Here is a 13,027-nt window from a genome sequence, read left to right as displayed (position 1 = left end):
TTTAGCATAGTTTTAGGTAGTTCTTTTAAAATCTCAGTGTGTGTGTGCTAAGTCACTTCAGTCATGTCCAACTCTTTGCAACCCTATCTCATTAGGTATTTCAAATACTGGGCTTTGCTACAAATGTTATCTGAATTTTTTTTTCCCCCTTTAGGGTTTTTTTTTTTTCTCCCTGCTTTGTATACTTTATTATTATTTTTTAAAACGTTAGACATCATCCTATTATAACATGGTAACTCAGAGATTATTTTCTCCCAGTTTCCAGGGCTTTCTGATTTTCTTTCAATTTTTGAAGGCTCTAGTAGAACATTGTGAGAAGGAAATGGCAACCCACTCCTTGGGGGATTCTTGCCTAGAGAATCCTGTGGACAGAGGAGCCTGGTGGGCTGTTCATGGGGTCGCACAGAGCTGGACACCACTGAAGTGACTTAGCAGCAGCAGTAGAACATTTGTTTAGGTAATATTCTAATTTATTTTTTTTACTTTAAAAAATTTTTTGTGGTCAATACATATGCTTGTTTTAAATCACTGTAGTTTGTATTTAGCTAATATTTTGACAAAAATCTATTTGAATTTCACAATTAGGAAAAAAATGAAGAAAAAAAACAGAAAAATTCTGTAATATAAACCTCTGAAAAATGACACAATATTTATACCTATTATACTGGTCTGCTTTGTTACTCATATACAGTCAGTAAAGTCTTTTTAGTTATCTGCTATAGGAAGAGTTAAAGTCAGTGTTGCTGCTGTTTTTGTTTGTTTCACTGGTTGTATAATTTTCTATTGGAAATAAAGAGTTCTCAATGCTAACCTAGTTTTTACTATTCATATTAGAGAATAGTATCTTCCATGGTGTGGGCGTGCGGCAGTCCATGGGGTCGTAGAGTCGGATACGACTGAGCGACTGAACTGAATTGATCTTCTGCGGTGGCTGAAATATCGAGACACAATTCTGAAATTATATTTTGAAGGATAGTAGCAGTTAATGAAACCACTTAGGAGATTATTTCTTCAGTTCCTGTGGAGATATTGCTAACGTTATCACAATTGCTTTGCTCTTCCTTTGGCCCCTAGGGAAGAGTACTCTGACCCTAACCCTAGGAAAGCCCTCAGAAGATAGTTGTGAAATTCCCAAAATAGAGGACATATCTCCAAGGCTTAAGACTGATGAAGTCGCAATACTTCTCACAGGGGAATCTCTGACCATGCTTTTCCCTACCTCCTGCCACAGGGAAAAATAAACTGAGGGGAGAAAAACACAAAAGGAATTTTGCATTTATCTAAAGCATAGGGATGTGCCATGTCGAATGACAGCAGGGAGGAGATCCCTTTGCTTATTTCCCTTACAAAATAATTGAAAATAGTGTGCTCTAGTTCATAGCTATGTTGAAAAGGAACATTTGAGGAATATACAATTAATAATATTCCATTCCTGAAAAATAATCAAACAAAATATTGGATGTGAGTATACCTGGCAAGATATAATCTGTGTTATTTCTCACTTGTCTAGAAATTAACATAGCAGTGCTTTTGCAATTTCATTATTTCTGTAATTTGAGGCAATAATCAACCTCAGAAATTCATTTAGCATGTATCTTATAAATGAAAACTTTAAATAAATAATATATTTCTCCTTATATTTAAATATTTAATTTTTATAAAAGTGCTAAATAAATTAAAACTATATTTTTCTATATCAAGTTTTTGCTAAGATTATACATAGCTAGAGAGTGTATAACCCTGTTTTTCTAAAGGCAGACTAAAATAACTGTGATATCTTTCAGAAAAAGAAAAGGTATTTGCTTTGGGGTATGGCATTGATCTGATTCTCTTGTCAAAACTCTATTTATATTCTTTCCAAATTGTTTTTCTTTTCTTGTTAGTACTAGAAAGAATAATGATAGTAATACTAGGAGAAATAGTGATTGATATCTTTTAGCATGACTAAGTACCATGCCATTGACTATATAGATAATAGCAATAAGATATACTTTGGACACTTGGTCTGGACACAAATAATATATATTTTAATATTTTTCTTCTGGAATCAGAGAATCAAGCTCAGCAAATATATTTTTAAAAGTCTGTACCAGTTCTTTCCTCTAAATGGTTTCCTCAAATTATAAATTATAGGTCAATTGTTACTCATATTTTTCAAAATGGTGTTACACCTGCAAAAAGTACAATTTTATTTTTGTTAATCAGATGAAAATGGCAAAAAAGATTAAACTTTTTGGGAAACTAAAACTGAAGTTTGGGTAAGACTTGTAAACTATCCCTTGACCGTGCTAACCTAACTTAGCCATTTAACAAGGTCTAACTAAAAGCTTTTTTTATCTTGAAAAAAGGTACTTTATCAACAGTACACCACAAAGAACACAAATACAGTGGCATAAACCCTATACACATTTCTATATAAAGATTTATGATTCAAAACATTCATAACGGTTTAATGCAGAAATCTCTAGATATGAACCATATTGCTGTCATGTTACATTCAGCTGCTGTTTTCATTGTGATCTATATTACCTGTACTTTTACCACCAGAACTTCTTTAAACATTATAAAATAAGTTTTACATATATAAGAACATTTGTATTATTGGTATTCAATTTTTTATCATAATCTGCATTTATCATCTGTATATTTTGGTACTAAAGCAGATGTATATAAAAATATAACTATTGAAAAACAGTGTTTCTCTAAAAACAAAATTTCATTAAAAAAAAAATTGTAAGAACATTAAAGGTTTAAGTATAGTCATAAATACTGTATTGTATATTTAAATATTTGTTAGGTAGATATATCTCATATTAAGTGTTCTTTAACATAGCCAACTTATGGAAACAAACACTACGGACATTGAAAGATGAATGGATGTGTTGTTAGGGAAATTAAATATAGTCTTGTTTGGGCTTCAGAGACAAAGCAGAGCAGGCCTCCTACCTTTCTTCTAACCTGCCTGGACACTGCCCTGACTGGGAGTGACTGAGTGACTGCCTGCCGTGAGTGCAAGACTTGCACACCTTAGATAAAATGGGGGAGGAATCTTGAGATTGTTGAGCCCCTGGAGGGGGCCTGGCAAACCAAGCCCTAAGCTTAGCAACGTTCTAAGTTTTACATGACAAAACCACCAGCTTTAAAATGAAACCAGGCTTGCAATTTGGTCACAGATTGATGATGGTATCAGTTTGCATCCTGGTATTACAAGCCAGAACCCCAAACTGCAATCTTTGAAGCCTCACCCATGTAGCAGACACACTGCCAGTGATCTTTTCCCAACTGGGACTCCAGATGTGCTTCGACACAGGCCTTCCCAGTGCTGTTTAAGTCTGGATGTTGGTCAAAACCCAGTGTGGTGCGGTGATGAATGCTCTGCTCTATTTCTCCTTTTAATGTTAGTACGTTGAAAGTAAGCTAGAGAATTCTCTAATAAATATTTGTATTATTTATTTCTATATAATGAGGGCTTATTTTGTTAACAAATCCTTTGAACCTGAGATGAAAGTGAAAACTTTCAACAAAACAATGTGTGATTTTAGTAATTTTTTTAAACTATTTTTAAACAATGCATGAGAATTTGTGAATGCAATGGGTTTTGAAATAAACAAGCTAAGGTTAGAACACCTAAAACAGTATGAACAAACGCTTTTCTATAGGTGTTGAATTCCTGCTCTTTGTTTCGTTTCTGGAAACAGAGTTGTTCATTTACCAGTCTTCCAACAAACCCCAGTTGATAGCATATAACAGAGTTCATAAGTGTAAAAATGTAGCCAGTACTTTGTCTTCATATGGACACTTGTATGGCCCAGGAGTTCTATTCTGAGACTGACCACCTCCAACCATTGGCCTCAGATTTGCATGTTGTTGATTTCTTCACCATCTTCTAATGTTTACTATATGAAGTCCTCAGAGATGGGGAAATGTTATTATCTTTGAATAGCCATAGTTTATATTTTATCCCAACTGTGCTTTACTAAACAACCTACCTGGTACAATACGTGCCCCACCACTTAAAACTATACAACGAGAAAAATAATTTGCTTCTTTAGTTTCTTCATTTGTAAAGTGGATTATTAGACTACTGTTCTTTCTGATTTATTTCCTAAATCAAATAAACTAAATCATGTCAAATTGTAGATGCCAATTATGTTTTTCCCATCATTAATTTTTAATTTTTCTTAAGGATGCATTATTATCAAGAAAGAAAGAAAAATATAATATTCCTTTCTTGTTCATATTTTGGCTTCGCTGTTTCATTCCAGATTAGAGACAATGAGATATGAATGTGGCAAATCAAACAAGAGTGACAGAGTTTATTTTTCTGGGATTTTCTGGTGTTCTCTATCTGAGGATTGCATTATTTGTGATGTTTCTCACTGTATATCTGCTCTCTCTCATGGGAAACACCCTCATCATCTTCATTGTTCTCATGGATTCCACACTCCAAATACCCATGTATATTTTCTTAGGAAATTTGTCATTTCTGGAGATCTGGTACACAACAGCCACAGTGCCTAAATTGCTGGCCACTTGTCTCTCACAGGTTGTTACCATTTCCGTTTCTGGTTGTATAACCCAGTACTACTTTTTTTTCTCTATGGGGGCCACAGAGTGCATCCTGTTGGCTGTGATGGCCTATGACCGATACCTGGCCATCTGCAGCCCTCTAAGGTATACATTCCTCATGAGTCTCCAGGTATGCCTGTGGTTTTCAGTTGGATCTTGGATTGGGGGCTTCATTGCCCCTGTTCTACCTACTGTACTTGTCTCTTATTTAAATTTCTGTGGCTCTCAAAAGATCAATCATTTCTTCTGTGACTCAGAACCAATTTTTCAACTCTCCTGCTCAGATACATTCATGGTGGAGGCCTTGGGTTACACATGTACCTCTGTTGTGATTCTAAGTTCTTTTCTCCTCACTATGTCTTCCTATGGACACATTGTGGTCACAATTATCAGGCTATCTTCCCGAGAGGCTCGGAAGAAAACTTTCTCCACCTGCGCCTCCCACCTCACTGTGGTTACCATCTATTATGGCACCATTATCTTTGCCTATGTTCGCCCTCCAGCCAAGCACAACTTTACCATGGGTAAAGCAGTCTCAGTATTCTACTGTGTGGTCACCCCACTTTTAAATCCTCTTGTATACACCCTAAGAAACAAAGATGTGAAGAAAGCCTTCAGAAAAGCTCTGGAAAGAAAGAGATTGTTCTTGGCCAGACATACCCAGGAGGTTTGAAAGATCAATTAATATGAAAAAGCTAGAATGGATTACCACATTACATATGCAAATAGTAAATATTGAAAATTATATTATAAAATTGATGCTACCTAATATGGATATTTTTGCACTTCACATTTTGGTTTGAATTCAACTGAAATAGATATTTGGTAACTAGTGTTTAAGAATACGTCGTTGCAAAGCTATAGTGATAAGGAGATAAATACACGAAGTTCCTACACACAAGCACTTACAGTGGGAAAATTGGCTGGTTAGTTCTATGCAATTGTTCAGCAAATTTTTAAAAAATCTACACCTTAACAGTAACTATTAATACAAGTGAAAAATTGTTTCTAAGGCAGTGTTACTCCATGTGGTTGTCTATCATAAATATATCATTTTGTACTTTAAAATAGTTTGATCAATAAACATTTGTTAAATAAATATAATGAGCCAGACACTATTCTTGAACATGAATATTTATTTACATATAGATATAAACACATATAGAGAATTTCTTTAGAAATATATCAGGAAAATATTAGATACCTTAAGATTTTTAGATATTTTACATAATTTTCAATATTAACAAAGGTAACATGGTGGAAGGGAAGATTTAGAATTGGAAAATACAAGTATTGAATATCTAACCTGATAAAACAAATTTCTTAGGTTTTTATAAAATATTCAAGCAGATAATCATTTCAGCATGTACTAGTGCATTTTGGAGCAACAGAAAAGTGGAAAGTGGGGAAGAAAATATGTTTCTATTATTATGTTCATCTTTCTATATTAATAGAGATGCTTCACAATTTTTAGCAATTCTGATATAGTTTAGTAACATAAAGGATGACAGGAGTGCTGAAAGACTAATAGTCTATAAAATTTTTTATGACAAGTGGTCTCTACCTGATTGCCTATTGCTTGCCTTCTTTTTCTGTACTTAGTAGACTAGAAGTATCAGAGTAACCTGAGAACCTGTTAAGAAATACAAATCTAACCTCAGTCTCTTGAATGAGACTATTCATTGCAGCAAGATCCCCAGCTGATTGATATGCAAATTAAATCATTAGTAGCACTCTTTTAGGCAATCAAAGTATTCAACAATCTATTTTTTTTTTGCCTTTTATTTATTTTTTTTTTCATTTATTTTTATTAGTTGGAGGCTAACTACTTTACAATATTGTAGTGGTTTTTGTCATACATTGACATGAATCAGCCATGGATTTACATGTATTCCCCATCCCGATCCCCCCTCCCACCTCCCTCTCTACCCAATTCCTCTGGGTCTTCCCAGTGCACCAGGCCCGAGCACTTGTCTCATGCATCCAGCCTGGGCTGGTGATCTGTTTCACCCTAGATAATATACATATTTTGGTGCTGTTCTCTTGAAACATCGCACCCTCAACAATCTATTTTTAATGGCAAGATTATATAATTAAATCAAGAGTTGCTTGCACATGCCAATGCCTGAAATTTTTCTTAAATTTTTACATGTTTTCTGTATATATTAAAGCTACAAGATTTTTTTAAATTTTTACATGTTTTCTGTATATATTAAAGCTACAAGATTTTTTTTTCTGAATGCCTAGTTTTTATTTTGTTTATCTTACACTTTCATGGAAACTATTGTCACAATCACTGGTTCATATAAATGAAAAGTGTATGTCATACTTCAACAATTTTCTAACCCTTCTTTTGCCATCAGAATAATAGAGCAATATGCAAATTCTCACAATAACGGTGAAGTGTTTTGTGTCATTAGACAAGTATTTTTGTATACCCCTCTTCTGCAGGGAGTAAAAAGTTCATTCTGTACACTTCTGTCCTATAGTTAAGCCTAAGTATTGAACTAACAAAAGGAAAATAACACAGGATAAAATCATGGATGCTTTGTTCTAACTTTTTTTACATGCACTTAAGTGTTTTCAAAAGGAAACAAATGTCAAAGAATGATACTCCACATCCAGTTCTACAATGATTAAGTCATTAGTTGCTGACCTCCAGTGCACCCTGAGAGGAAATATAAAGCACTTTGTGCTTTGAAAAAAATATACCACTAAGATGGTTAGATTTATATCTCTGAAAGAATTTTAATGAAGCCAGATTTTTGCATCTTTTCTTAATACAGAGAAGGTACTAAACTGATAAACTGTGGTATCTGCTTCTTGTGTCTAGCTGTAAACTTTTACCAAGATGTATGCTTGATTACATGCATTCTTTAGCCAAAAATCATATACATATATAATCACATACATTTATATATGTATAATCATAAACACACACTATCTTCTCCCTTATTGCTTTATATATGTCTTCTCAGAGTTATTGAAAGGATATCTCCGAGGATACAGTCATAAGTAAAACCCTGCATAAATATTAAAGTCGTATCTCTTATATTGCACATTTTTCTTCACGCCAACAGAATGCAGAAGTTGTTAGGCCCCAAATCATATATAACTTTTAAAAAAGAATCATAAGCTGTGGCAATGTGACAAGAGAAAGATGTTAGGGTGAGGGACACTAAGTTGCAGAGCAGTAGTAGATTTGTTTTACAGTTTCATTTTGATATTAACTCCCAGATTCCATTGCTAAGAGTTTTTTTCTCTTCCTGGGACTGGTAGACACCTTCCAAAGGGAAATATTATGACCTGCTTTTAGATAGGAAGGGAAAAGCCATGGAGTTTTTTATGTGGCTGCTGTTTCTCCAGTGCTTTCAGCTAAAAAAAGGGATATTTTCTTATTCTGTGTATGGGGGTAATCTTTCTAAATACAGTTCTTTGGCAGAGTGCATACCCAAGTCTTCCTCCTTTTATCATACCACTTATCCCAAGTTTCTGCCTGATTTTTTTTTTTTTTTTTTTAGAGCAAGCCAGAAGCTATGGGTGGCTTTGAGTCATTCATAAAAGAAAGAATCTGTTACTTAATTCAACTACAATCTAATAATATATAAAGAAGCTTGCCTGTTCCATTCACATATCTTCATTTCGGTTTATTTTGGTTGTTGTTGTTCAGTTTCTAAGTTGTGTCCAACTCTTTGCTACCGCATGGACCACAGTACACCAGACTACCTTGTCCTTCACTATCTCCTGGAGTTTGCTCAAACTCATGTCCATTGTGTCAATGATCTCATATTTATATGCTTGTAAACTCTTTGGTCTTACTTTCAAAAACTGGAACAAGTGTGATTTCACTGGAAAGCAGTATACTTGTTAATATATATCACATTATCTGACCTGGTGGGTCAGATGGTAAAAAACTGTCTTCAGTGTAGGAGACCCAGATTCCATCCCTGGGTTGGGAAGATCCCCTGGAGAAGGGAAAGGCTACCCACTCCAGTATTCTTGTCTGGAGAATTCCTTGGATAGAGGAGCCTGGGGGTTGGCTAGACCATGGGGTTGCAAAGAGCAGGACACAACCAAAGTGACTTAGCATACATGCACTCTATAAAACAGTGTAACAGCATATAGCAAAACGCAAACCTGAGTCAATGTAAAAAAGAAAAAGTAAAAAGTAAAGTCAAATAATATTTAATTTTATTGTAAAAGTAGGAATATTTGATAAAATTCTGTAAAACATAAGGGGAATAAATATTTTATAGATTTTGAGTTTAGTTTAATGTATGATGAGAGGGTGTGTTCTAACTTCATTGATTTACATGCAACTTTTCCAACATCGTTTCCAACTTTTCCAGCACCATTTGCTGAAGAGACAGTCTTTCTGCCATTTTATATTCTTACATCCTTTTATGAAGTTTGTGATTTTATTTCTGATCTCTCTATTCTTCTCCACTGATCCATATGTCTGTTTTTGTGGCAATATTATACTGCTTGATTAATGTATCTTTATAGCATTGTCAAGTCTGAATGGGTTATGCCACCTACTTTGTTATTTTTTCCTTAGGATTATTTTGGTAATTTGGGGTCTTTAATGGTTTCATATAAATTTTAGGATCATTTTTTCCGGTTCTGTGAAAACTGACATGGATAATTTGACAGAGGTTACACTACATCTGTAGATTGCTATGAGTAGTGTGGTCATTTTAACAATGCTAATTCTTTCAATCCAAGAGCTTGGGATAGCTCTCCATTTCTTTGAATCATCCTCAATTTCCTTTGTTAATGTTTTATAGTTACAGTACACAAGTATTTCACTTTCTTGGTAAGGTTTTTATTTTTTGGTATGATCTTGAAAGATATTTTCTTTTTATATTCCCCTTTTCCTATCTCATTGTTAGTGTAAAGAAATGCAACAGATTTCTCTGTGTTAATCTTGCATCCTGTTACCTTTCTCAATTTATTTATTACTAATTCTAGTGATTTTCTGTGGAGTCTTTAATGTTTTCTGTAGAAAGTACCACGTTATCTGCATATGATGACAATTTCACCTCTTCCTTTCTATTTGGATATGTTTATTTTATTTTCTTGTCTGATTGTTGTACCAGAACTTCTAATACAATGTTGAATAGAAGTGATGACATTGGACACTTGTCATCCACAGTGATGGACATTGTTGTCTTGTACTAGATTTTAGTGATACGGATTTTAACACTTCCCCATTGAGTATTAAATTGGCTATGACTGTCATAAATTAGTTTTATTGTGCTGGAGTTATGTTTCCTCTATACCTACTTTGGTAAGGATTTTTATCGTGAATGGATGTTGAATTTTATCAGATGCTTCTTTTACACCTATTGAGATAATCAGGTTGATGTGGTGTATCCCATAGACTGAGTTACATATGTTGAACCATCCTTATGAACTTTGGATGAATTCCACTTGGCTGTGGTATATGATCTTTTTTATGTGGTGTTGGATTCAGTTTGCTAATACTTTTTGAGATTTTGCTGCATGTTCATTAACGATATTGGTCTGTAGTTTTCTATTTTGATGATATCTATCTGATTTTGCTATCAGGATGATGTTCCTTTTGTAGAATGTCTTTGAGAGTGTTCTCTCCTCTTCAGCTTTTGGAAGATTTAGAGAAGGATCTGTATAAGTTCTTCTTTGTATGTTTGATAGCATTCACCTGTGAAGGCATCTGGTCCTGGGCTTTTGTTTGTAGGGAGTTTTTTTTTTTTTTTTTAATTATTATTATTACAGATTCTATTTCACTTCTAGACATCAGTCTGTTCAAATTATCTATTTTTTCTTGATTCAGTTTTGGTGGGCTGTATGCTGCTAGAAACTTGTCCATATCTTCTAGATTGTTACATTCATTGACATATAATCATTCTTAATATTCTCTTCTTTTAGCATTAATATTGATCATTATTTCTCTCTTTTTTCCCTTACTTTGTTTCTTTATGTTCACTCTCTTTTCCTCCTTTCGAGCCTGGCCAGAGGTTTGACAATTCTGTTTACCCTTTCAAATAACAAGCTATTTGTTTTATTCATTTCTTCTATTATTTTTATCTGTATTTCATTTCCTCTCTGGTATCCAGTATTTCCTTTGTTTTGTTGACTTTAGGTTTTGTTTGTTGTTTAGTTTTTTAGGTGGGAAGTTAGGTTGTTTATTTGAGGTTTTTCGTTTGCCTGTTTTTTGAGGACAGCTTGTATTACTAAGAATTTCCCTTTAAGGGGAAGATTTGCTGCATCACATAGATTTTATGTGGTTCTGTTTTCACTATCATGTATCTCTAGATATTTTTAAATTTCCTCTTTGATTTCATCATTGTGCATGCTCAATTGTGTTCAACCATTTGCAACCCCATGGACTGTAGCACACTATGCTCTTCTGTCCATGAATTTTCCAGACAGAAATACTGGAATGGGTTTCCATTCATCGTTGACCCATTGGTTTTTTAGTAGCATATGGTTTGTTTTCAGGCAATTGTTTTGTGTTTTTTCCCCTCATTTTTTTTTCCCTGTGGTTTATTTCTGATGTAAATAGTATTTTTATTTTTATTTTTTAAAACGTGTTTGAGCCCATATGTGTCAGTCTAAAGCAAGTAGGTATAAGAAGGGGTTAACATATATGAAAAACTGGGTAACTACTAATCAAAAACATACAGTAGATTCACAGGATCATTGTCATCAGAAAATATGCTTTAAATAAATTCCATACACTTAAATTTTTTGAGACTTATATTGTGCCTTAGTATATAGTCAATCCTAGAGAATGTTCCATTGTACTTGAAAAGAACATGCATTTTTGGGGTTTGGATGAAATGTACTGAAAACATTGATTAAGTCTAACTGTTTTATGGTTTCATGTAGAGTCTCTGTTGCCTTACTGATTTGTCTGTCTAGAATGAATTTGTTCATTGATGTGAGTGGAGTATTAAAGTCTCTTACAGTTTTTCCAACTTCTCCCTTTATGTCTGTTAGTATTCATTTTATGTATTTGGGTGCTCGTATATTAGATGCTGGATAAGAGAAAGGCTGCCTACTCCAGTATTCTTGCCTGGAGAATACTGTGGACAGAGGAGACTGGTGGACTACAGACCATGGGGTTGCAAATAGTCAGACACAACTGAAGTGACTTAGCATGTATGCATGCACACATCCATATTAGGTGCATGTACATTGGTGAGAGCAATATCTCTCTTCATATTCATCTTTTCATCATTATATAGTGTTCTTCTTAATCTTTCTTCATGTCTTGTGTTTCAGAGTTTGTTCTGTCTAATATGAGTATTGCTACTCCAGCTTTCTGTTGATTTCCATTTGCATGAAATATCTTTTTCCATCTCCTCACTTTCAATCTATGTGTGTCCTTTGGAAAAATGGGTCTCTTGTGGGCAGCATATTGTAGGCTCTTGGATTTTTTTCTTAAGGGTTTTTGTTTGTTTTATCCAATCTGTCCCTCTATGTCTTTTGGTTGGAACGTTTACTCCATTGAAATTTAAGGTAATTATTGACTAGCATTTTAAAATGCCTTGTTAAAACCTTGTTTACCAGTTGATTCCCTGTTTCTTTTGTTCCTTTTTTGTTTGTTTTTCCTTTTGTGGTTTGAAGATTTCTTTTTATTAAATGCTTTTGTTCTCTTATTTTTGTTTTTTGTGAATCTACTGTATGTTTTTGATTAATGGTTACCCAGTTTTTCATGTACATTAACCCCTTCTTATACCTACTTGCTTTAGACTGACACATATGGGCTCAAACACATTCTAAAAAATAAAAATAAAAAAACTATCTACATTTTCTTTTTCTCCTCCTCCACATTTTATGACTTTGAAGTCCTCTTTTATATCTTCATTTTTATCCTTTTGCTGTTCATTGTAATTATCAATACTCTCACCCAAATTTGTGATTTTTTTCCCTTTATAATCTATACTGGCTTATTTAAGTGATTTACTTTCTGAATGTGATTTTTCTCATTCTTATAGCATCTTACTATTTACAGACTTTTCATTATTTCTTTTAGGGTAGGTTTAGTATTGCTATGTTCTTTAATTTCTTTCTTGTCTGAGAAATTATCTCTCCTTCTATTCCAACTGATAATATTATTGCATAGAATATTTTAATTTTCAGATATTTCCTCTTTAAGACTTTGAATATATTTTTCCATTTTCTTCTTGCCTGCAACGTTTCTGTAGAGAAATTAACTGATAGCCTTTAGGGAGTTACTTTGTATTTAATGTGACTTCCCTGGTGGCACAGATGGTAAAGCGTCTGCCTACAGTGTAGGAAACTCAGGTTCAATCCCTGGGTTGGGAAAATATCCTGGAGAAGGAAATGGCAACCCACTCCAGTATTCTTGCCTGGAAAATCCCATGGACGGAGGAACCTGGTAGGTTATAGTCAGTCCGTGGGGTTGCAAAGAGTCAGACACGACTGAGCGACTTCACTTCACTTTGTA

This window comes from Dama dama, chromosome 9 (genome assembly GCF_033118175.1).
Source record: "Dama dama isolate Ldn47 chromosome 9, ASM3311817v1, whole genome shotgun sequence".
NCBI lineage: Eukaryota > Metazoa > Chordata > Mammalia > Artiodactyla > Cervidae > Dama > Dama dama.
Note: the sequence above shows the minus strand (reverse complement) of the source record.